This window comes from Stegodyphus dumicola, chromosome 11, assembly GCF_044657685.1.
Source record: "Stegodyphus dumicola isolate Sdum_Otavi_A_Nest chromosome 11, ASM4465768v1".
NCBI lineage: Eukaryota > Metazoa > Arthropoda > Arachnida > Araneae > Eresidae > Stegodyphus > Stegodyphus dumicola.
In genome coordinates, this window is record NC_140778.1 from 129,717,577 (window position 1) to 129,741,303 (window position 23,727).

General features: G+C 30.7%; 1 protein-coding gene across 2 annotated transcripts in view; it reads left to right on the forward strand.

Moving 5' to 3' along the window:
- The window catches only part of LOC118205345 (midnolin-A-like), a 77,182-nt gene that overhangs the window by 14,678 nt on the left and 38,777 nt on the right, over positions 1–23,727 (forward strand). The window contains exon 1 of one of the 2 annotated variants that reach the window (XM_085827211.1): positions 12,071–12,296. The exons of the other annotated variant lie outside the window; for it this stretch is intronic. The gene's annotated coding sequence lies outside the window, so the exon portion shown is untranslated. Of the gene's footprint in view, positions 1–12,070; positions 12,297–23,727 lie in introns of those variants that run through there. 2 annotated transcript variants of the gene reach the window in all.

Here is a 23,727-nt window from a genome sequence, read left to right on the forward strand (position 1 = left end):
GAATTAATAACTGAAATATGAATGAATAATTATAACAAATGAATTATAAATGAAAATGGAATATGATTGAATTAATAATAACTGAAATATAAATGAATAATAATAACAACTTAAATATAAATAAAACTGGAATATGAATTAATAATAACTGAAATATAGATGAATAATAATAACTGAAATATAAATGAAACTGGAATATGAATGAATTAATAATAACTGAAATATGATTGAATAATAATAACTACTGAAATATAAATGAAACTGGAATATGAATGAATTAATAATAACTGAAATGTGAATGAAGGATAATAACAACTGAAATATAAATAAATGAAACTCGAATATGAATGAATTAATAATAACTGAAATATGAATGAAGGATAATAACAACTGAAATATAAATAAATGAAACTCGAATACGAGTGAATTAATAATAACTGAAATATAGATGAATAATAATAACAACTGGAATATGGGTGAATTAATAATAACTGAAATATGAATGAATAATAATAACTGAAAGTGAATTAATGATCCAAAAATCATTTAATTACGAATTAGGATAATTAATTATAGATTAAAAGGTCAAATTTTAGCATGCTACTAATAAGTAGAAGTAGCACTGGGACAAAAGTATATAATTTACTTAATCCTTTTTAAGAATTTCCACTGTGCTTTAAATATTTTTGTGGAAAGTTTCAGAACTATAAAATACTTCTTTTGATAAAATAAATTTTATCAAACTATCATCGGTTCTGTGTGCATTCAGTCCGTAATGAATCCCTACGCACGCGACAATATATGCTATATAATTTCTTGAGAAAACAAAATTAATTAAATCCAGATACATAATAATGACCAATTTAATAAATGATAATAATGATTTAAGAATAAAAAAAAAAAGCGAAGGAAACTTAGTAATGTTATTTTTTTTTTTTTTTTTTTTTTTCCGTTTTAGAGCTGTAAAATAAATGCTTTATTTTTCAGTGATTGGAAGGAATTAAGTGTTACATCATTAAATTTGTATTTCCATCATTGCTTTAATCATTGTTTTACTGTTTTGATTAGGTTCATACACGCAGAAGAAAATAATTAAACGGTTCGTTATTTTGAGTTTGTTTAATTGCATCCTTATTCGAGTTTTTTTAGTCCAAAGGGATTTGAATCCCGAAGGACTATTAGTTTCGTTTTGGCATTTTGCGTCGGACGGATAAATGTCGGTTCACTTTTCAAACTGTTGCCATAAAATGTTAGAGTCCTGCATTATATTTGAAGAAATTAAATAATGAAAATCTGCATAAATGTATGAATATTTCTCGTATTGTGATAAAACAACGGTAGATAGAGTCATCGAATTTTGAATAACGTAATCCTCCAACAAATATGAGCATGTGGAAGACCAAATTTGAAATTTGAAATTTGTTTTATGATCGATTTCCTATTTTTTAAAGTTTTGACGAATTTTTGATTAACAAACTCAAGGATTTCAAAGCGAGCAATGGCAACGTTGTGCAGAAAAAACATTTTTATCTCCAGCGCGTGAGTCACTGTATCGGAAATTCTAAAGATATGCTCGTTTTAAAACTATTTTGCGATATTGCTGTTGCACTGGATCTTGTGGTTTAAGTGCGAGGAACATGATATTTAATAAAGAAAGGTAACACACAAAATGTTAAAAAACGCCCCTTTGGACGTAATTTAAAATCTGAAACATTTCAGTTTTTTTTTTTTTTCCCTCTTGTTAATTTTTGTTGGCCATTTTATTATTACAGGAAAAGTTCACAATTAGCTGTCCTTTTGAGAAGAGCGTCATAATGAATTGTTTTCGCTTCAGATGACGATTATGTAGCGGCTGCTATTGTTTTTCTGAACTCCCCCTCTTTCATGAAGAGACTTAGAAGGGAAGATAGTGTTTTACTGTCAGTTTTTTATTATTATTTATTACGTTTTATATTCTAAATATGTTTTATATTCTAAATATGTTGGTAAAATAAGTACTGGACACCCTTCCCCTTTCCTGTGATGTTTTATAGCAAATTTATTTATCCTGAAGTTTAGATTTTTATTAAAATATCTCGCATTCACCAACAAAGTCGGCCATTTTTACTTCCTTGTGCGAAGTAAAGGAAGTATTGTAATGACGAAAAATTTCCGGTATTGTATTTCAACGAAAATATCCATTTTGACCGCTGTCGATTCCACCTAAACGATATTTTTGCGTTACGTATGTATGTGCGGACAGAATAAAGGACTCTTTTTTCCCAAAACAGATTGTGAAATGGATTCAGAAGATATTTTTTGTGACATCTGTACGTACGTACGTACGTACGCATGTATGTATCTCGCATAACTCAAAAACGAGTAGCCTCAGAACATTGAAATTTTGTATATAGGACTGCTATAACATGTACTTGTGCACCTTCCGTTTTAATTGCAATCGGCCGAGTATACCCTCTGTTACCCGGCTCCGTGAGTTGTTGTAAAATTATCTATCAACAAGTTTAAAATTGTTTACTTACAACTAAGCTTAAAAGAGCAGCCATATTTGTGTACATTTTAAACTTAGCAGAATAGTGGATTAAGTCAGATTCTGCATTTTAAGCGTCTTTCAGCCGAGTGGGACCAAAAGTAAACTTTCAGTTTTGGGCTTCTTCTTGCTCGCTGGCCAAATTGCTTGCTTTTACCTAAAAACGCTTAATTTATTTCGAAAAATTATTATATTCTTTAATCGTTTTAACTGTATTTGGTGTTTTATATTTTTCTTTATTCTTCAATTTTTAATGAAGGTGTTTTGTGTTTTTATGCATTTTTGCTTCGCCGCTAAGTGAGAACTGAAATAATTGAATGAGAAATACATCCCTAATGAAATTCGAGGAAACAAATTTAGATGAAATGCAGCAAAAAATGTGTAAAATTTAATAGACTGTACGAGGATGTCATGTGGTATCCACATCACATTTTTAATTATGAAACCTGCATAGAACGACTGTCCACTCGCTGTTCCAAATGATTTTCTGGGGGTGATGGTGGGCTAAAGCTTGGTTCTGGAAGTAAGTGCAAAAATGATATTGGTAACGAAGTGCAGAGAAGTATCTTATTGATGTTTCTTTTGTCTTCGATCATTTTTGAAGTTAAACAAAAAGAAAGAAGAAAACATGCACCCTGTGCAAGTAGGCATGCTAGATATCGCCTTAGTCTTGTTAATTGCTGAGGTTCCGCCACAAATGAAATTCCGACTTCCTCTGCTACCAACCTCTCGAAAGGATTTTGGCTTGTCGTATATTTTAAGTACCTCTTCGCCGCACAAACACTAACGCGTACAAAAATCCAGACCTTCTCCGGGATCGAACCCGGGCCCATCGTTTCAGCAGTACACTAGCCACTCTTCCATTTGGGTGGCTATTAATTATGATATAGGCTTGAAGGACCTGAATGCTATCAAAAATGTATTAAAATTTATTGGTGATATTCAATAGTAAAATTCTGTGTCGGAAGAATACAACCACGAATGCATGGGTGTGAACCGTTGAAGCCAGAGCTGGTTAAAGTGATTTTAAATTTATAAATATTCAAAACTGAAAAATTTTAGTCAAAAGACTCCAATGTTATTTTTTTATTGATTCTAAAGTTGATTGGTGTGTATTTCAGAAGTGAGAATTTTATGTCAGAAACGTTCAAATTAATAAATCTTACATCGTTAGTCATTGTTGGTCCTTTAACCATTTTTTAAGATTTTCTTCCTAGCTTTCTGGAGTCATCAAAACCTCCCAACTTAAGGTATCGATTTTATTTCGATTAGATATTCATATTATAATTTCGAAAAATTTTTTAATACACTTTCCTTCAATAGTTGACGCTGTTGTAGTTGTTTCCCTTTTATATTATTTACTGATAGAAGTGACATATTTCCTGCAAAGTGAACGGTTTTACTCTTGAAGACTATAGATCTGAATCTCTTTACCCTTTACCTAACAGAGTTATTTTATGAGGTCTAGCATTGGTCTGAAGCTGAATTTTGCCTAGATTTATGGCTCCACATTCTTTGCTTAAAGATGTGTTCTAAGTTGCTATTTTTTTCTTTGTGGATATAAATGCTTGTGCAGTATTCATTCGCATTTTTGGTAATTTAAAAAATATATTTATATTCGGGCCTTGCTGGAAGTCAATATACAGGCTGTCCCAAGAAAAGCGTCGGATTTAATATGCCCTCAAAATGAAAAAATGGAAAATACTTTTTAGAAATGGAAAATACTTTTACATATTTAAAACAGGCATATGTTTCGATTTAAGAATGTCGAGTTGATTTGACCTGGAAACACTGGTATTTTATCACTGTTAGCTCATTTCTTAGCTTGAGACATGGCGCGGTACGCAAAGAAACAACAAGTTTTGATTGCGAAAACTCATTACAGGAATGGAGAGTACTAATTCGCAAACTGTTGGGAAGTTTTGTGCACTTTTTGAAAATAGCACGACTTGAAAATAACACTTAATGAAAGAATAGTTCGCAGATTCACGAAAGATTTTGAAGACCCACATTTGACAATAGACATTAAATCATCACGTTTCTTGATCCAGCCATTCTATCGAAAACAACACTATTGCATGTTGGGGTGTTATTGCAAGTCGCAGAAATTCTGAATGTGGAGTCCTAGAAAGACTAACAACGAAGATACTTAGATAGTATTGTTATTATTCTAGCATACAGCAAGGAATTCCTGTAACAACGAAGGGGAAGGGAAAACGTTATTACGAATTTCATTGAAAGATTGCAGTGGTGGACATCAAGGTATGAAGAACGTATTTTTCATTCTTAAACTTACCTGTTGTAAGTACGTAACAATATTTTCCATTTTCCAAAAATAAAGTATATTACTGGGCATATTAAATCCAGCGCTTTTTTGCGGGGACTATTTATGTCAGGATAATGCTGTCTGTCAGATATGTACGCTACATTTTGTCCGAGTCAGTGAAGTTGAAAACTCGTTGCTTTTTCCAGAGCTGTGATCGAGGAAGTGGTATTAACTGACTTTCCCGTTGCCAAATCTTCGTAATAAATGTTTTGTCACGCTCGTTAATTCCCTTATCTCGTGTTCGAAATAAACAAGGAAGTGAAATTCATGTTCCTTTTTTATTCATTCTCTTTTTTTATTATTATTGTTTATGTGACAGAATTTTTTAAATCAAACTGACGTTTTATAAGTGTATTTTAAGTTGAGTTTGTTTGCACATTTGTTAGACGATTTTGCTTTGTTATAAAAATATCGTCTGCTTGGAAATTTTTTTAACTGCAGCTATATTTTTGAAAGAATAAATTATCGTCTACTGCACTTGACAGTTTTGTTTTCATGCAGAATGGTACTTTTAATAAAGTAATGAATAAAAGGCTACGTTTGTGCTTTTTTCAAAAAATATTATTCGTAGTTAGTTATTCATAAACGCTTTGAAAGCCTATAAGGTATTTTCTCCCTCCTCTGCATGTAATGGTAGCACACTTTGTGGTGTAACGGTAGCACACTCGGCGCATATTCGAGATGTGCAGCTTCAAGTCCCGTTGAGGACACTGTTCATTTTTCACTTCTCCAGCATTCAAAAATACCTAATGCCTGCTCATTTTTCACTTCTTCAGCATTCAAAAATACCTGTCTGCTCATTTTTCACTTTTCCAGCATTCAAAAATACTTGTCTGCTCATTTTTCACTTCTCCATTCAAAAATACCTAATGTCTGCTCATTTTCCACTGCTCCAGCATTCAAAAATACCTAATGTCTGCTCATTTTTCACTTCTCCAGCATTCAAAAATACCTGTCTGCTCATTTTTCACTTCTCCAGCATTCAAAAATACCTAATGTCTGCTCATTTTTCTTTCCTCCAGCATTAAAAAATACCTAATGTGTGCTCATTTTTCACTTCTCCAGCATTCAAAAATACCTGTCTGCTCATTTTTCACTTCTCCAGCATCAAAAATACTTGTCTGCTCATTTTTCACTTCTCCAGCATTAAAAAATACCTAATGTGTGCTCATTTTTCACTTCTCCAGCATTCAAAAATACCTAATGTCTGCTCATTTTCCACTGCTCCAGCATTCAAAAATACCTAATGTCTGCTCATTTTTCACCTCTCCAGCATTCAAAAATACTTGTCTACCCATTTTTCACTTCTCTAGCATTCAAAAATACCTAATGTCTGCTCATTTTCCACTGCTCCAGCATTCAAAAATACCTAATGTCTGTTCATTTTTCACCTCTCCAGCATTCAAAAATACTTGTCTGCCGATTTTTCACTTCTCTAGCATTTAAAATTACCTAATGTCTGCTCATTTTTCTTTCCTCCAGCATTAAAAAGTACCTTATGTGTGCTCATTTTTCACTTCTCCAGCATACAAAAATACCTGTCTGCTCATTTTTCACTTTTCCAGCATTCAAAAATACTTGTCTGCTCATTTTTCACTTCTCCAGCATTAAAAAATACCTAATGTGTGCTCATTTTTCACTTCTCCAGCATTCAAAAATACCTAATGTTTGCTCATTTTTCACTTCTCCAGCATTCAAAAATCTCTAATGTCTGCTCATTTTTCACTTCTCCAGCATTCAAAAATACCTGTCTGCTCATTTTTCACTTCTCCAGCATTCAAAAATACTTGTCTGCTCATTTTTCACTTCTTCAGCATTCAAAAATGCCTAATGTCTCTACAAGCCTTGGTTTTTCAGTATCTAAAAGTACGATGGGTTATTGTCAGCAAAAAAGGGAAAAACTTCAATGTGTGGCTTCAAGTGGAAAAATTGTTATAAATAGGTATCCAAGGAAGAAATGGAATGTTTCGAATGCTGCAGAGTAAGATCTTTAATGTTAAAAGAAAACCCGCCAAGTCAAAGGGCATTTGCAGAGTCATTAAAATGCTCAGTGTTAGCTTTAAACGAAGTGATTAATGCTGATTTTACCGAACGCAAAACGCGCTGCAGAATTCTTTATGAGAAACATTTATTCGGACAAAAATGGAAAAATGTTGTTACAATATATGAATCTTGGTGTATTTTAATGAGTGCAATAAAGAGATCCATTTATTATCATTAAAGATGAGGAACAAAATCTTAAAACGTAATTCAAAGAATCTAAAGAAAGTATTTCAAAGGGATTTATGATTATTGCTGGTTTTCATATAAGAACAAATTAAAAGTGAAGAGAGTTGAGAAAAATGTTAAGCCCAATTCCTTATATTATCAAGAACATATTTGATAATTTTGCTAATTTCTTGGAAAAATGGAACAAGATGCGTGTATCAAGACCATGCTTTTCACTCATATCTCCTACTAAATATCTTAACATATAATCACCCATGGAATTTTTAATAAACGATTTGTCCAAACGTCGATCTACAACTCTCCTTAGACTTTGGAAAGCTTTCAAGAGGAATAGGATAAACTACCTCTTTCGATACTATACAAATATTTATTGTTTTGGGGGGAAATAACGGTGTAGAAAGACAGTGAAGACTAAGGATTATCATATAGAACATTTAAAACACAAAACTTTTAGGTAAAATATTTCTGTAAATGCAATGAAAATCGTCTGAAAAATGTGCGAACAGCCCCGTGTAGATTAATTACCTTTATCAGTGAACTTTGAAGGATACTTCAACTTACTCTTTCTGATACAGAAATCAGTTTATTTCATAAATTATTTTATCAGCATTTGTAAGTCTGGGGCATCGACCACAAGCTGCATTTATGAATCTCACAGCAACAAAACTATTTTAGGTGCATTTTTGCTGGTTGAATAAATGAAGTAATAAATCTAAATTAAAAAATTCTATGAGTTAAAAAATATAATTTTTAAAATTAGCTAGTCGAATGAAATAAATTTATATTTTTTAATTTTCAATAATTTTATTAAAATAAGAAAGAAATTTATTATTTGTAACTTTTTTAATTATTTTTAATGTAAGTTAAGAAATTATGTGAAATATAAATCCAAAAACCCAATTCGAACCTCATCAAGAATCGATGAATTATTTCCAAAATCGTGTGAAATTCTTTTATTAAGCTTATTAGTTCCTGATTAATAATATTAATTATTTCAATCTGCATGTGTCGGATACATGGAATTCCCTTAAAATGGGATAACAATTAGTAATGACATTTGTAATAATTCTTGATAATTAATCATGGGATCAATCAAAATTATATAAGATGAAAATGCTGTAGAAGAGCATGTAAAGCCTGTGTGTGTGAAAGCATGAAGTTGTTTCACATAAAATAATGCAGTATAATGTATTTATTTTTATAATTTTAACCCCCACCCCCCAAAAAAGTCTTTTCTGTTGCTCGTAGATTCGTTAAATTTAAAACCATTTCAGCAGTTAATAGTGTTTTCTATCCGCCGGTTTTATTTACAATATTGAAAATGTAAATAGGTAAAATGGCGCGCTTTGCCGTTAGATTTTGTTTGGAATAATTTGTACCTGAATTTATGCAAAAGTTTCCTGTCTACAGGAAACTTTTGCATAAATTTTTTAGAGGTATATTTAAATTGCGATATATATACCTTTCATGCTTATATAATATGAAATTTTTTTAAATGAAGACTTGGCTAAACGTACGTTTAATATTCTTAAGACTCTTTCTTTGGCAATAATAGTTTGTTTTGCAGATTTGCAACAATTATCTTTTATAATTAATCGTTCGATAAAATATTTGACGAAGGTTTTGTATTGCAGTGAGATGCTGTTAAAAGAAGAGTGGTTTTCTTTAGCTTATATGTATGTTTTCAAACGTTCGTGGAAATATTAAAAACTGTTTTTTTTTGGGGGGGGAGGAGCAAGTCTTTTTTGCAAGGCATATTTCTACTTTTATATCCTCATTAAATTTTATTTGAAGCTGAGTAATTGTAACGGTTGGTTCATAAGTAAAAATGCGAAACTTTTTGCAGACGATAAAAAATTTTTCATTTTCCCAAATAAATTCGACTATATTTTTGGGTGTGTGTGTGTTGGTGGGGGTTACGTAAATATTGATTATTTTTTCATTTATTACTGTATTTTTACAAACTTTTTATCATAAATATTAAATAACATTTTTTGGAAAATTAATACAATTTTCATTGTTCAGAAGGTTCGTCTTAGTAATAACTTTGAATGTTGATGTATTTTATTCAAATATTTTTTTATTATAAGCATATTTGTTTAATATGCTGTATAATAAGTCTGACAACTTACACCATCAAGATAATTAATCACGGACGAAGTAAACAGTTGGTTCATACAAAATACTATGTTCATACAACTCCAGAACTGTCTTAAAGAAGCGTTTATGTAATTACTGCTTTGATGAATCCCCTTCCCCATATCTCTATTCAATAACACTGTTGCCAAAAAAAATATTAAAAAAATTAGTAATATTGAGGTCTAACTGTTGCATCAATCGTATCATATGTATGTATATAAATAGGCTGTTATGCTTTTACGACAACAAGTAGGCATTATCAAGTGTTATCTGCCTGTATAGGATGAAAAATAAGGTGTGACCTTTTAACCTTTCTCTGTTAGCTACACAGAAGAAATTCTGTATCTTTTATAATCGATGTCTGTATCCTATGTGCCCGCATATAGGAAAGGCATTGTAAATTAAATGTGCCGTTTTGGAAAGCGCTTGGCAACATTTGTATTACACTACTTTGCTTTCAAAGAACGGTATGCGATGGCAGAAAAAGACTCTTTTGTTTCCCGGTACGGTCGCAGATACGTGGGTGCTGCAGGGTGCAAAATCCACCCACGGAAATTCTTCTATCGCATCTAGTAAGCAAAGAAGTGCACTCTCCTCGTTCTCTTGATGAGGTTCGAATTGGGTTTTCTTTTCTGAGCTGAAAAGAATGCAAGCGTTTTGCACAAGGCGATGTCAGCGCCCTCAAGTGTAGAAATCCCAGATATTTTGGATTGGCGTTGTGTGACGTCTTAAAATAATAATAATAATTATAATTATAATAATTCCCCCCCCCTGTGCTTAAGTTTTTATGGTTTTCTGTCATTTCTTTTTTTAAATAAATTATGGAATTTTAAAAATGAATATTTCTAATTTTCTACATTAATGATTTTCTTAATGAAATGCGTTATTTGTAAAACCTATTTTGCGCATTTTGGTGTGATTCTTTCTTTCTTTCTCTCTCTCTCTCTCCTTTTTTTTTTTTTTTTTTTTTTTTTGTTTGTTTGTTTTGTTTTGTTTTGTTTTGTTTTCTTGGCTATATCATGTTTGATAAAGTTGTGCAAAAAAAAGTTCTTGACGTAACTCATAAAGAAAAACAAATCAAAGTATTTCCTTTTTTTTTTTTGAATCAGTAATTCAGTTTAAATTTAATGATAATATTTGTGATGCGAAAATGTTTAGATTCTTTTTTTTATTGCTGCATAATTTTTTTGTCATATTCCCTTTATATTTTGCAGTACCTTACGCCAATAAAATCTTCTTGTGTTTTTTTCCTTTCTTCTGTGCATTGCAGAATGAGTTCTTGCTTATAGTTATGGTATAAAATATAATTTTACAGATTATATTTTCCTTTGTTTCTTGTAAATTTACGTCCCGTAACATACATATATATTTTGGCTTTGTTCCTAAATGAGAGATTTTTACGCTAGAAATAATTTAATGCGCCATTTTTTCTATTATTCTGTATTTAATTTCATCAAAACTATAATCGTTTCGTTGTAGAATAATGTGGACATTTGGTAATGGAGGCAAAAGAAGAAGATAAAGAAGTTAATTCTCAATATATAGTTTTCGGATGTAAAGTAGTCTTCACTGCCGATGCATGCGTATTGCGGTGAAACTATTTTAGGGGTATTTAGTGTTTTGCAGCTGAATTCTGTTGCAGTCTTGTATTTTATAGTTGTTTCACAGTGGAGTAGCTAGGGTGGAGTAAAGGGGGACATCTGTCCCCGGGTGCAGCATTCAGGGGGCGGCAAATTGATGTTACGAAATTTTAGAAAGAAATGTTTTTCATTCTTGCCACACTGAAAGGGGCGCAAAATCAGAAAGGGGAGCATTGTCCCCGGCGCAAAAAACCTTTAACAGCCTTTTTTTTTTTTTTTTTTTTTTTTTTTTTTTTTTTTTTTTTTGAAAGCCAGCTTTGAATTTGTTTTATTGTCGATTTCAGATTTTGTAACACTTCAACGATTGTTTGGTTAACAAACTCAAGGATTTCAAAGCGAACAATAGCAAAACTACACGGAGGGGAGACATTTTTATGTCCAGCGCACGAGACTGTGTGTATCAGAAATTCTAAAGATATGCTGATTTTAAAATTATTTTGCGATATTACTGTTGAATTGAATTTTATGGTGTAAGTGCGAAGAACATGATATCTAATAAATAAAGGTAACACATAGAACGTTTAAAAAAACGCCCCTTTGGGCGTAATGTAAAATCTGAAAGCTTTCAGATTTTTTTAAATTTATTATTACTATTATTATTATTATTAATAGTATAAATGTATGGTTCTTTTAAAGAAAAATTAGTAGTTTGTGAATGTATTTTGAGATAAGTAAACGCATTGCCACACGCTGAATTATTTTTTTTTAAAATTGTTTACCTTAAACATCACATAAATTCCTCTTGTCTCTAGTATCTCATTTACTTAATAAATAAATCCAAAGGGAAAAAAAAAATCCGTCCGGCAGAATATTCATCTTGGTATATGATGCAAATCTCCTACTCGCATTCTAAATTTGGCTTCCGAAAAGTGGATGCAAATGCTTTCCAGACTAAATTTGTCGAAAGTTTGTCCCACGCTGCCCAGATGTGGGCCAGTAGAAATTCTCATATATTACCCACGCGCCTTGTTTCAAGTGTTAGCGGCCGAGTCTTTTCCTCTTTGCCATTTTTTTCCCCTCTTTATTTCGTTTTGCGTGTGTGTGTCTATATCTCCTCTTTTGCATCTGCGAGTCTTGTGTCATTTTGGCTTCTTGGAGTGCGGTTGGCGGGTTAGTAGGCAGATGGCTGCCCAATTCACGCCTTCTACGACTACTACGCGTGTTTTTGTTTCCTCTCCTCCCTTCCCAATCTGCTTTAGACACCGTACGTTTGCATGTGTGTTATGCAGTGCCCCACTCTCTTTTCCTATTGACTTGCTGTTATTCATCACGTACTAACGTATCGTGCAGTTCCAAGTATGTGTTCTTGTGGGAAGATACTTACTTAGCGGGGGCCAAATGTGTGGATGCTTTACGACTGTGTTTTCACCCAACAGCATTTCAAGAGAGATATTACGAAAACGATGCGCGAAGGTTGCCAGTAAATAATTCTGAGGTAAATAAAATTCTACTTTGCAATATATGCACATACGTAGTTCTCTTTTCGACTTACTGCGCTTTCCTTTTATTTTTTTATTACTTTATTATTATCTGCTTGCGCCACCAGCCACCTTAAGTAGTTAATACTAATATATATATATATATATATATATATATATATATATATAATCAAGAGAAAATAATTGGGGTTAACAGACCAAAGTACATACATACATCAAAACTGAAATAAATACGAAACAGTTCAGTAAAATAACATAATAAAAAGTATAAAAGAAAAGAAAATCTGAAAGATTTCAGGTTTTAAATTACGTCCAAAGTTGCGTTTTTTTAACATTTTGTCTGTTACCTTTACTTATTAAATATCACGTTTTCCACACTTAAGCCATAAGAGCAATATCGCAAAACAGTTTCAAATTGAGCATATCTTTAGAATTTCCGATACAGACTCTCGCGCGCCGGAGATAAAAATGTTTTTTTTTCTGTACAACGTTGGCATTGCTCGCTTGGAAATCCTTAAGTTTGTTAATCAAAAATTCGTTAATGTTTTATAAAATATGAAATCGATCATAAAACCAATTCCAAATTTGGGCTTCCACATGCCCAAATTCGCAGTAGGATTACGTCATTTAAAATTCGATAGCTCTAGATACCCTTGTTTTATCACAATGCGAGAAATATAGTACATACATTTATGCAGATTTTTCAGTATTTAATTCCTTCAAATATAATGCAGGACTCTAACATTTGGTGGCAACAATTCGAAAAGTGAAACGGACATTTATAGTGAACCAACGCAAAATCGCAAAACGAAAACAACAGTCCTTCAGGGACAAAGCACATTTGAACTAACAATATTCTTATATTCTTTAAAAAAAAAAAAAAAATCTGAAATGTTTCAGATTTTAAATTACGTCCAAAGGGGCGTTTTTTAACATTTTGTGTGTTACCTTTCTTTATTAAATATCATGTTCTTCGCACTTAAACCATAAGATCCAGTGCAACAGCAATATCGCAAAATAGTTTTAAAACGAGCATATCTTTAGAATTTCCGATACAGAGACTCACGCGCTGGAGATATAAATGTTTTTTCTGCACAACGTTGCCATTGCTCGCTTTTAAATAGTTGAGTTTGTTACTCAAAAATTCGTTAAAGTTTTACAAAATATGAAATCGATAATAAAACAAATTCCAAATTTAAAGTTTGGGATTCCAGATGCCCATATTCGTAGTAGGATTACGTCATTCAAAATTCGATTGTTCTATGTACCGTTGTTTTATCACAATACGAGAAATATACATACATTTATGCAGATTTTTCATTATTTAATTTCTTCAAATATAATGCAGGACTCTAACATTTTGTGGCAACAGTTTGAAAAGTGAACCGACATTTATGAGTCCGACGCAAAATGCCAAAACAAAAGCAATAGTCCTTCGGGACTCAAGTCCCTTTGGACTAAAAAAAAGATGGTTTTTACATTTTGTATTACGCCCAAAGGGACGTTTTTTAAGCGTTTTGTGTGTTACCTTTATTTGTTAAATATCATGTTCTTTGCACCTTAACCATAAAATTCAATTTAACAGCAATAATGCAAAATAATTTTAAAGTGAGGATATCTTTACAATTTTCGATACACAGTCTCGCGCGCTGGAGATACTTTTTTTTTTTTTTTTTTTCCCTTTTCCCTGTACAGTGTTGCCATCGCTTGCTTTGGAATCGTTGAGTTTGTTAATCGAAAATTCGTTAAATTCATTTGTTTTATATTATACTAAAACAAATCTTTGGTGAGAAGTAAATTCATTGAATATAATCCATTTATTAATACTTTATGCTTTTATTAATATTTAATATTTCTGTCTTACAGATGTTTCATCTTTAAGATAGAGCTAAGAAATTTATAAATGACAAAAATATGCCAGCTAAATTACAGTGCATAAAAATAAAATGTTTTTATGTAAAATGTGCTTTCTCATTATCCGTTATATCAACTCCAGATGTTTTATTATGAAGATTAATTTTTTGTTTTTACTTAAAATGCTTATTAATTATTTACTAATAATTCAACTTTTTAAAATTATGTATTATAAAGGAATTCTATGTCAATGGCTTTTTATTTTTTTTAATTGTCATTAGTTTATATCTTAAAATGAAGCGATTTACTCAAAAGACAAAAGAATTCATGACACACAAAAATAAAATTCGCTAAGGCGTGCATTAGACAAAACGAAATCAAATAAAACCGTCTGTGCTATCCAACGCATGCGCAAACAAGTTCGTTAAAGAAGACCGCGAAACAATCACTGTACAGTAAGCAATCCGAAAGCGGTTTTCTGGGGAAAATTGGAGTTGCGCTGAAAATGTACACAACTTGATGACTACTCAATTTTGGAATTTTCCTATGAAGCATTTTATGATCGACGTCACGAAAAGGGTACTACAGTGCTTCCACCTTCAACCTTTTTATAAATTGTTAATGGCAACACCAATAGCGCTAAGCTATAAATCTCGCACGTCACAGTATTACGATTGACGACATTTTGTTGAGTGGTATTTAGGACAGCGAAAGGTTACGGGTTAATAGTTCTCTGATTAGCCGTTTGGTGATGATTTTATTATTAGTTTGCTTTCCTTTTTTGGCAGTAATGCAGAAATAAAATTTATATTGCGTTATTTCCCCAGTCGATTGTTTCAGCAATGTTCTTTTTAAATTCTTGTTTAAATTGCGTTTAATTTATCCAAAGTACTTCATTTATTTATTAAATATTCTGCTATGAAAACACCCCCTTGAATTACATACTCCGTTCTATTAATAAGATATTATTATTATTATTACTGGAATAATTTTGTTTTTGTATTCAGTAGTTTTTCTTTTAGAATCATTCTCAGTGAAGTAAGGTTTTTTTTCTTTTTCTTTTTCTTTTTTTTTTTGGTTTGTTTGTCTGTTAAAAGATACTAGTCATAATGTTAATTCTACCTGTAAATTATTCGCGAGTTTTCTTTTTTAATGTAGTCAGATTAATGCAGTCTGAATTGAAATGCAAATGTTTTTAACTATGTAGCGTTTACGTATGCATTTAAAGCGTGATTTGCAATCAAAGAAAGTTCCAAATTAATTACCGTTTACTTCCTAAGCAGTTTCCGTTCTCTCTGACAGAGATCTTAGTATCTCTACATGTTATTGGCTAAAAAAAAATAAAGTCGCAATGAGCTGTTGGATATAAGATTAAAATAATAATACTAAAAAAAAAAAAAAAAAAAAAAAAATCTGAAGGCCTTCAGATTTTATATTGCGCCCAAAGAGACTTTTTTTTAACGTTTTGTGCTTTGCCTTTATTTATAAAGTAGCATGTTCGTGGTTGTTAAACTATAAAATTCAATTCAACAGCAGTATCACAAAATATTTAAAAAGAGCATATGTTTCAGTCTCGCGCACTGAAGATTAAAAAAAAAAATCCCGTACATTGTGGCCATTACTCGCTTTGAAACCGTTTAGTCTGTTAATCAAAAATTTCGTTAAAGTTTTAAAATATATGAATCTGGGCAAAATGCCCCTTTGGGCTAAAAAAGAGAGAGAGAGAAAGAATTGTATATAATTGTAAGGTAAAATATGCAAGTCTGAAAACCTAAATGCTAAAATTCTAGACTTGCACATTTTATTTACATGTGTTTAATTTAAAGTATGTGATCAAATAAATAATAATAATAATAAATTAAACTTTCATTCATTTAGGCATTCTTTTCATTTGCGCAAACGAAACCTCACAGTAATGCCATGAATTTCGTAACTTTTTTTAACTCAGAGTTGGGGAAGGGGAATTTTTTTTCCTTATGAGCGATGTTTAAACGAAAATCAGTGCCGAGCGGCGTGTACAAAACATGTCAGTTAAGGTGCTAAACACGTAATCCAAGCCAAAAAGCGTGGGAAACATACTTTCGGCGGCATTTAAACAACAGAAATAAAGATGGCTAGCAGCCATCTTTGTTTGCAACTAAGTGAACATTACATTAAGGTGTTCTTGCGATCAATGTCATGTAAAAATTGCCTTTAGAACACTGGAGGGAAGAGAGCGAAAAAAGCGCGAGAAATGCAAAGCAAATGAAGACGTTTTTAATTTAAATTCGATTTAAAAAAGTCTACCCCAATCCCCTGCCCCGTTTTTGCATTTAACGTAATGCATCCACAAGTATCTTTAATAGATAGGGGGGGGGTAAAATTGACTTCGCACATCAAAAATTTTTTCACCGCAAATTTATTTTCCTAAATCGAAAGAATTATACAAAACGGTGTTATTAAATCAATTCATAAATGTCAGCGCAGATACAGATGTTTTCGTAAAACTTACTGGCCATGCAAAAGTCGACAAAGACCGGTAATAAAAAAGGTATATTGTAATATTCACAAAAGAGATCTTTGTTACGATGCAGTCGGGTCCATTGTTATGTAGATTTTGTGCAAACTTTATTTGCATAACAGAGTCGTAAAATAAAATGTGCTTCATAACTCATATTTTTCATGCTTTTCAAAGAAAATGAACTTTAGAATTTCATAAGGAGCAAATGAAGAGTGTGACAAGAAAAACAGTATCGTAAGAATAGGAAAATTCAAACGATCCTGGTTGCTAGGAGGCGTGGCCATCATCGAACCTTCAAATGCTCGACATGTGATATGTTCCTGGGATTGACGTCACAACGACGTCATTCGAAGCGATTGACGTCACTGGTCACATGACGTACTGAGCCATTGCCAGCTGATCTTTTACTAAGGTTTAGCTATTGGCGAGGTCGATCGCCTTTCTTGGCGAGATGTGACGAATTATCCCCCCCCCCCACACACACACACTCTTTTTATTACATTCCAGTTTACATAATCACTGGTTTTCGGAGTGCCAGCGCAAGTGCTTGTAAAGTATATGATTCCCCTTTTCTGTAGGGAATTTTTGTCCACTTTTTATTTACATTAATTATTCGTGTTCGTTAGCATAAGCAACTGATTGAAGAATTTTTGTTCTCAGTTTAAAGTTTTAAATAATGAATTAATTCAAGTATTATGAAAGATAATGTCTTCGTGATATATTTGTAAAAAAAAAAAAAAAAAAGGTGGCAAATCTTCTGACTTACTTCTTTCGAGTGCATCTTTAATTTTACGTATATAGAAATAAATTCTAAAGCTACATTTACTCACATTAGTCGAATTTTTAAACACTTTCTTTTGAATTGTTAGTTTTTATATTGCGTACAAACTTTTAAACGCATAATTTTAATTCATATCGGGGATTTCATGCTGCTCTACATATGTTCATAAATTCACACACAAAATGCAGAGTACACTGTAATGTACTTGTATATAATATTCTACATTCTTTTCTGTTATAAGTTCTTTACTGGTTTACATCTGTCACTCAGACTTTTAGAAACTTCGTTTTTGCTCCGTCAACCCGAGTACTAATCGTTTGGAACAGTAATCCATATCACATATTCAATATTTTAAATATTGCTTCGAAAAATAAAAATATTCTTTATATGAAGGGAAAGAAGAAGAAGATAAAAATGTCATTTCAAAATGAGAAGCTGTATTTTATATTATTAATAATTTTTCATGAATATTTCATAATACCGCTCTCAAAGGATAAAATTTATCTTCTTGAGGGGGTAAGGTAACGCAGAGAGTTAATTTTTGATGCATTAATTCGTTAATTAACTATTAAGATTTTATCGCTTTTTTTATTTTGTTGTTCTTTTAAAAGGTTTAATTTTTTTTCCCTCTCAGTTCTTTAAAAAAATTGTGTTTTCCTTAGTCCTTAAGAAAGAAACATAGGTCTGACCCATGCGTTTTATTTATTTATTTATTTGGAGGATAGGTTGTACCTTGCCTTTAAAAAGGTCTAAACTTAAATATTTATTTATTTATTATTTTCGTTCATTTATTTATTTCTTAGTTCAGTTAATTTATTATTTTATTTCATTTATTTATTTGTTATTTCATTTCACTTATTTATTATTTTATTTCATGTATTTTTTTATTATTACATTTCATTTATGTATTATTTTACTTCATGTATTTAATTATTATTTCATTTCATTTATTTATTATTTTATTTCATTTATTTAATTATATATTGTTTTATTTTACTTATTTAATTATTTATTATTTTATTTTATTCATTTATTTATTTATTATTTCATTTCAGTTACTTATTTATTTATTTTGACATGAAAGTTTTGCCAAAACTTTCTTTATTCTAAACCTTTTAAGATCCAAGCTCTTTGATTTATAAATAAACAAATGTAATGATAGATATTATTACATATGTTTCAATAGTTCATAAATCATTTCTTTATATTAACTGAAATTATGACATTTGAATGAAACTAAGGTATGCCATTATGCAAAATATTTTATTTCTCGTTATATGCCACTTTTATTTAATTAGATTTTTAATGGGAAAAGAAGAAAATTTATTCATGTAAAATTTCAATATTTAATTCATTCTTATGAAGAATACATTCTGCTCTCTCCCAATGCACATGTAATATTTTAGCTGAAAGATTTAATTTGGGCGTAAGCTTTCATATAGCTCACTCATAGTACTTATCCTATGGAACTTAAATTTTGTACTCACGTTTTTTTATTGAAGACAGTACAGTGTTGTGGAGCAATGTTTTTCAAAATTCACTTTAGATTTTTTTAAATTTTCAACGATTTTTAGCAAATATCTTCTTTTAACGAATAAACAAACAAAGAAAAAAAAAATCTGACAGATTTACTGATTTCAGAAAAAACTTTTAAATGAAATTTATATAAAAATTTTAACTTAATCTCTGATGTTTTGACGAATTTTCGAGAATTTTTGCATTTTTTTCAACTATTTGACATTTATTATTTTAATTATTGATTTTTGAAAATTTCAGATTATAAAACAAACTTTTCGCACTTTTTTAAAACAAGAATGAAAAAAATATTAATTTTCTGCATTTTTTATTTAAATATTTAAAATATGTGTTAATTAAATTTGCAAATGCAAACCTGAATATAGTTTATTATTTTTTAATGAGTACTGTAATATATTTTCTATGGATTTATAAACGTTATTGTTTAACAAAGCTCATAGCAAAATTAAATTAAATTCCGAAGCGTAAGAAAAATAAAATGTAAAATTAAATCAAATTTTGCTCTCTGAAGATTCCCCTAATTCTCATTTTAACAGTATTTTAATAAATTCGAAGATATGCTTTGAAATTATTTGGAAGTAGAACAATTAATTAATTCATGTGCAATAACTGAGTCTCAGTTATTAAAAAAGAAAAAGAGAGACTGCTATGAATAAATTACCTTGTGTCGTAATTCGTCATCAGTTTTATTCTGACGTCAAACGGATAGAAAAGAAGCTCAGATGAAAATGTCTGACGCAAGTTCGTCGTTCATTATCGAGAATTTCATTTAGCGGTTCCCTTTCAAAAACTTTTCGTTCTAACGCGTTTCGAATTATTTAGCAGACGATTAGCAGGGATAGGTGGACATCAGGAATTTTTGCGTAGGTGTTTCTTGAGTTTGGATTTATTTCCGCTGTCTTTTTTCCTAGCTTTTTAAATTTCTCTTATCGTTTTCAAGGAAGTTTTTACGTAGATGATTATGGTTATTCACGACTTGAGCAGCAATAGAGGTTTCTTTTCTTCCTTTTTTTAAAATTCCAGTTTTCATTTTTAATCGTAGTAACCGTATAGTAATTCAGTTGGCGGTTTAAGCGGTTTGCTAGCAAATTAAGGCGTTCCTAAAAAATTATTGAATGCCAACTACGTGTTGTGATTTCGTCGAATTTTGTTACGTTATCATACGTTAATTTTCGGCGTATTGTGTATTGACGTCGCGGTGGTAGCTAAGCAATTGTTTCGTGGTTTCGGGCGTGATAAATTATAAAACTGTCTCATGCTACGCATATCATTTTAAAGAAATCTTAATGTGTACGCAATTTTTGCTGCATTTCGTTTAAACTTATTTCTTCGAATTTCATTAGAATCTCATTCAATTAATTCAGTCAGGCAAAAATGCGGCAAGGCAAAAATACATAAAACTTAAAAATATCTTTATTAAAAATTGAAATATAAACACCAAATACACTTCAAACAATTAAGAAAAAAGTTTTACACGTAAAATTAGAGTTTCTACAAAAAAAAAACAAGCAATTCCGCTAGCAGGCAAGAAGGCAGATTTTTCGGTGCACAGAAGTGAAAGTTTACTTTTGGTCTCATTCGGCAAAAAGACACTGAAAGTGCAGAAACTGACTTAATTCACTATTCTGCTAAGTTTCAAATGTAAACAAATATGGCTACTATGGTATAATAAAAAAATTAGGCTTAGCCGCACTTATAAAAACTTTTAAATTGTTGATAATATTACATGCACGTTAACTAAATGCATAATAACCTTAACCGGAAGATAAGAACAACATAACATAATTAAATAACATAATTCTCACGGCAGTAAAGACATAAAGTAAGAAATTTAGAACTAATTTTTCACAAAGACCAAAAATTGAAATTCATAATTAATAATTTTCAAATAATCCTGTAATTGCTACAAAGAATTAAAAAAAAAAAAAAATATTAAAACCAAAACTTTTCACACAAGCAATACCGCAATTCAAAAAATTAATGAAATTTAAAGAAAAATTTACATAAACGAAAAGGAATTCAATCGACTTCGATGCCACTTCTTCAGGGGGGAGGAATATTGAAATCTCTCATCTACAAAAATACAAAAATCCTTACTTGTCTGCATCCAGAATTAGCCGATGAACCATTTCGGTCCATTTGAACCAAAAAGGGAGGTGCACAGCTACATGTTATAGCAGTTATATGAAAAATTTCAACGTTCTGAGGACACTCGTTTTTGAGTTATGCGAGATATATACATACGTACGTACTTACATACATGCAGACGTAACGAAAAAATTTCTGACTCCTTTTTATAATCCGTTTTGGGGGAAAAGGTCCTTTATTCTGTCCTTACGTACCGATGTCACGCAAAAACATCGTTAAATTGCATTTGATAACGGTCAAAATGGATATTTTCGTTGAAACATGATACCCGAAAATTTTCGCGATTACAATACTTCCTTTACTTCATACAAGGAAGTAAAAATATACTGGAATAAAAAAAAATAACTTTTTTCCCTACGGGAAAGTGTAATTACAGTAATTTTATAATAATAATATTAATATATACGATATATAATATATAAATCCCCTTATTTATGTTTTTGCATAAAGCACTTGTCAGATTATTCTCTTGAAAATTAATTTATGTTATTTTAGAAAATTAAATATTAATTTTCTAAAATTAATTAATTTTAGAAAATTAAATATTAATTAAATATTAATTAATTTTAGAAAATTAAATATTAATTTTCTAAATTATATTAAATTTTCAACATATTGAAACAAATATAGCATGTTTAATAAAATTTTCTTGTAAAAATTTCTCTTGTGGTGGCATCATGCTTATATGATAAGTGTACCACGAGGTTTCGTTGCTAGCTTCTAGACCGTGCAAATAATACTAATTTGTTAACAAAAAGTACAAAATCTGCGAAAAAAAGTCTGAAAAGTTTCAGATTTTAACGGTCGCCTAAAAGGATTTGTTAAGATTTTTATTTTCTCGCTGAGCCTCAATCAACTAGTCTGCTTTAACACTCGCTCCTGCTAACCCCCATTTTTATCCCTTTTGTGTCTTTAGCTTTATTATTAAGTATCGTTTTTTTTTTTTGCACTTACTTCATATACAATTCAACAGCGAAATCGCAAAAATTTTAATAGCAGCGTATATTTAGAATTCTCGACGCAGTGAAGTGTTGGCATACATTTTTTTGCTTCTTACCCCCCCCCCTTTTTTTTTTTTTTTTTTTTTTTTTTCCATTTCATCATATCAATGCTCAGTTTTGTTTGTAAGATGACTTACAAAACTTTTTAAAATTTTTTTATTATAAACCTTTTGTATGTTGACTTTATTGATTGAATATCACGTTCCTTGCGCTTACGTTACATAAAATTCGATTCAACAGCAAAATTACAAAAATATTTAAAAACAGCATATGTTTAGAATTTTGGATAGACAGTCTCGCGCACTGAAGATAAAAATATTTTATTTCGAACAGTGTTGCCACCGCCGGCTTTCAATTGTGGAGTTTGTTGATCAGAAATTCATTAAAATGTTACAAAATATGAAATAGATGATAAATCAAATTTGAAATTAAAATTCCGGCTTCCAGGTGCATATTTTTGGGTGGAGGAGTATGTTATTCAAAATTTGATAAATTCAATTTTCCACGACGCGAAATACATGCATATATTTATTCAGATTAATCATTATTTAATTTCTTTAAAAATAATACATGGTGATAAAATTTGGTGGCAATAATTTTAAAAAATTATTCTCCGTTTTAAGCTTAAAAGGGGGTAGGAGGCGTAACGATAGCTGCCATTAGCCTCTTTTGGCGTAACGATAACTGCCATTAGGTTAGCGAATTAATTTTTGATTACTAACTCATTAGCTGAATCAAGTTGAAGCAAAAGAGGAATTATTTCTGCACTAGGTAATTTCATCAATAAAGTAATACCAGAAAAATAAAATTATATAACGAAATTGAGATTTTAGTTTTGCAATAGAAAGGTATTCTTTTGTTTGATGATACAGTTAATTATCAGTTCTCTTATCCCTAAAATATTTTACAGCACTCGGATTGTGATATTTATTGAATATAAGTACCAAAATTATTAATTGAGATAGAATGTTTGAATCAGCTTTATATTATTATTTTTTAATACGTTTCCATGTGAATTTATTATTATCTTACGCGCTAAATTGCAGGGTTAACGTATCTAAAACTACGATAACTGCCTATCTACAGATAGGGGGAATTATTCTTTTTAAAAATTGTAACCTTTTTCATTTTTCTTTTCTTTTTTTATACAGCTTGCTTGGCAGAGAAATATTTTTCAAATTATTATCTTCTGTGGCACCCTGCCATTTCAGTTTCTTTTTCACCGAGGGACAAATGTTGCCTATGACGTCCGTTCGATCCGACCTATGCCATTAAAAGCGAATGTTAAGCCCCAACGCGCATGCGCCCATTCCTGGGGAAGTTTTCCAATGACGTCAGCGTGTCTTTATCCAAAAAATAAATAAATAAATAAATAAATAAATAAAAGAGTAAACAATGATGGTTAAATTGTTGATAAATATTTGATAGATTTTAACTGTTAAAATTTTCGTGGGAATTCCATGAAATGAGATGAGATAATAAGAATAGGAACTCATATTCTTTAGAATAATTAATTATATCAAGCGAAAATGTGGAGTAACAGTTTTCGTCTTTCATTCTCCCGATGCCAGATTCAGATGTTACGTAAAATAAAAATGTATTTTGCA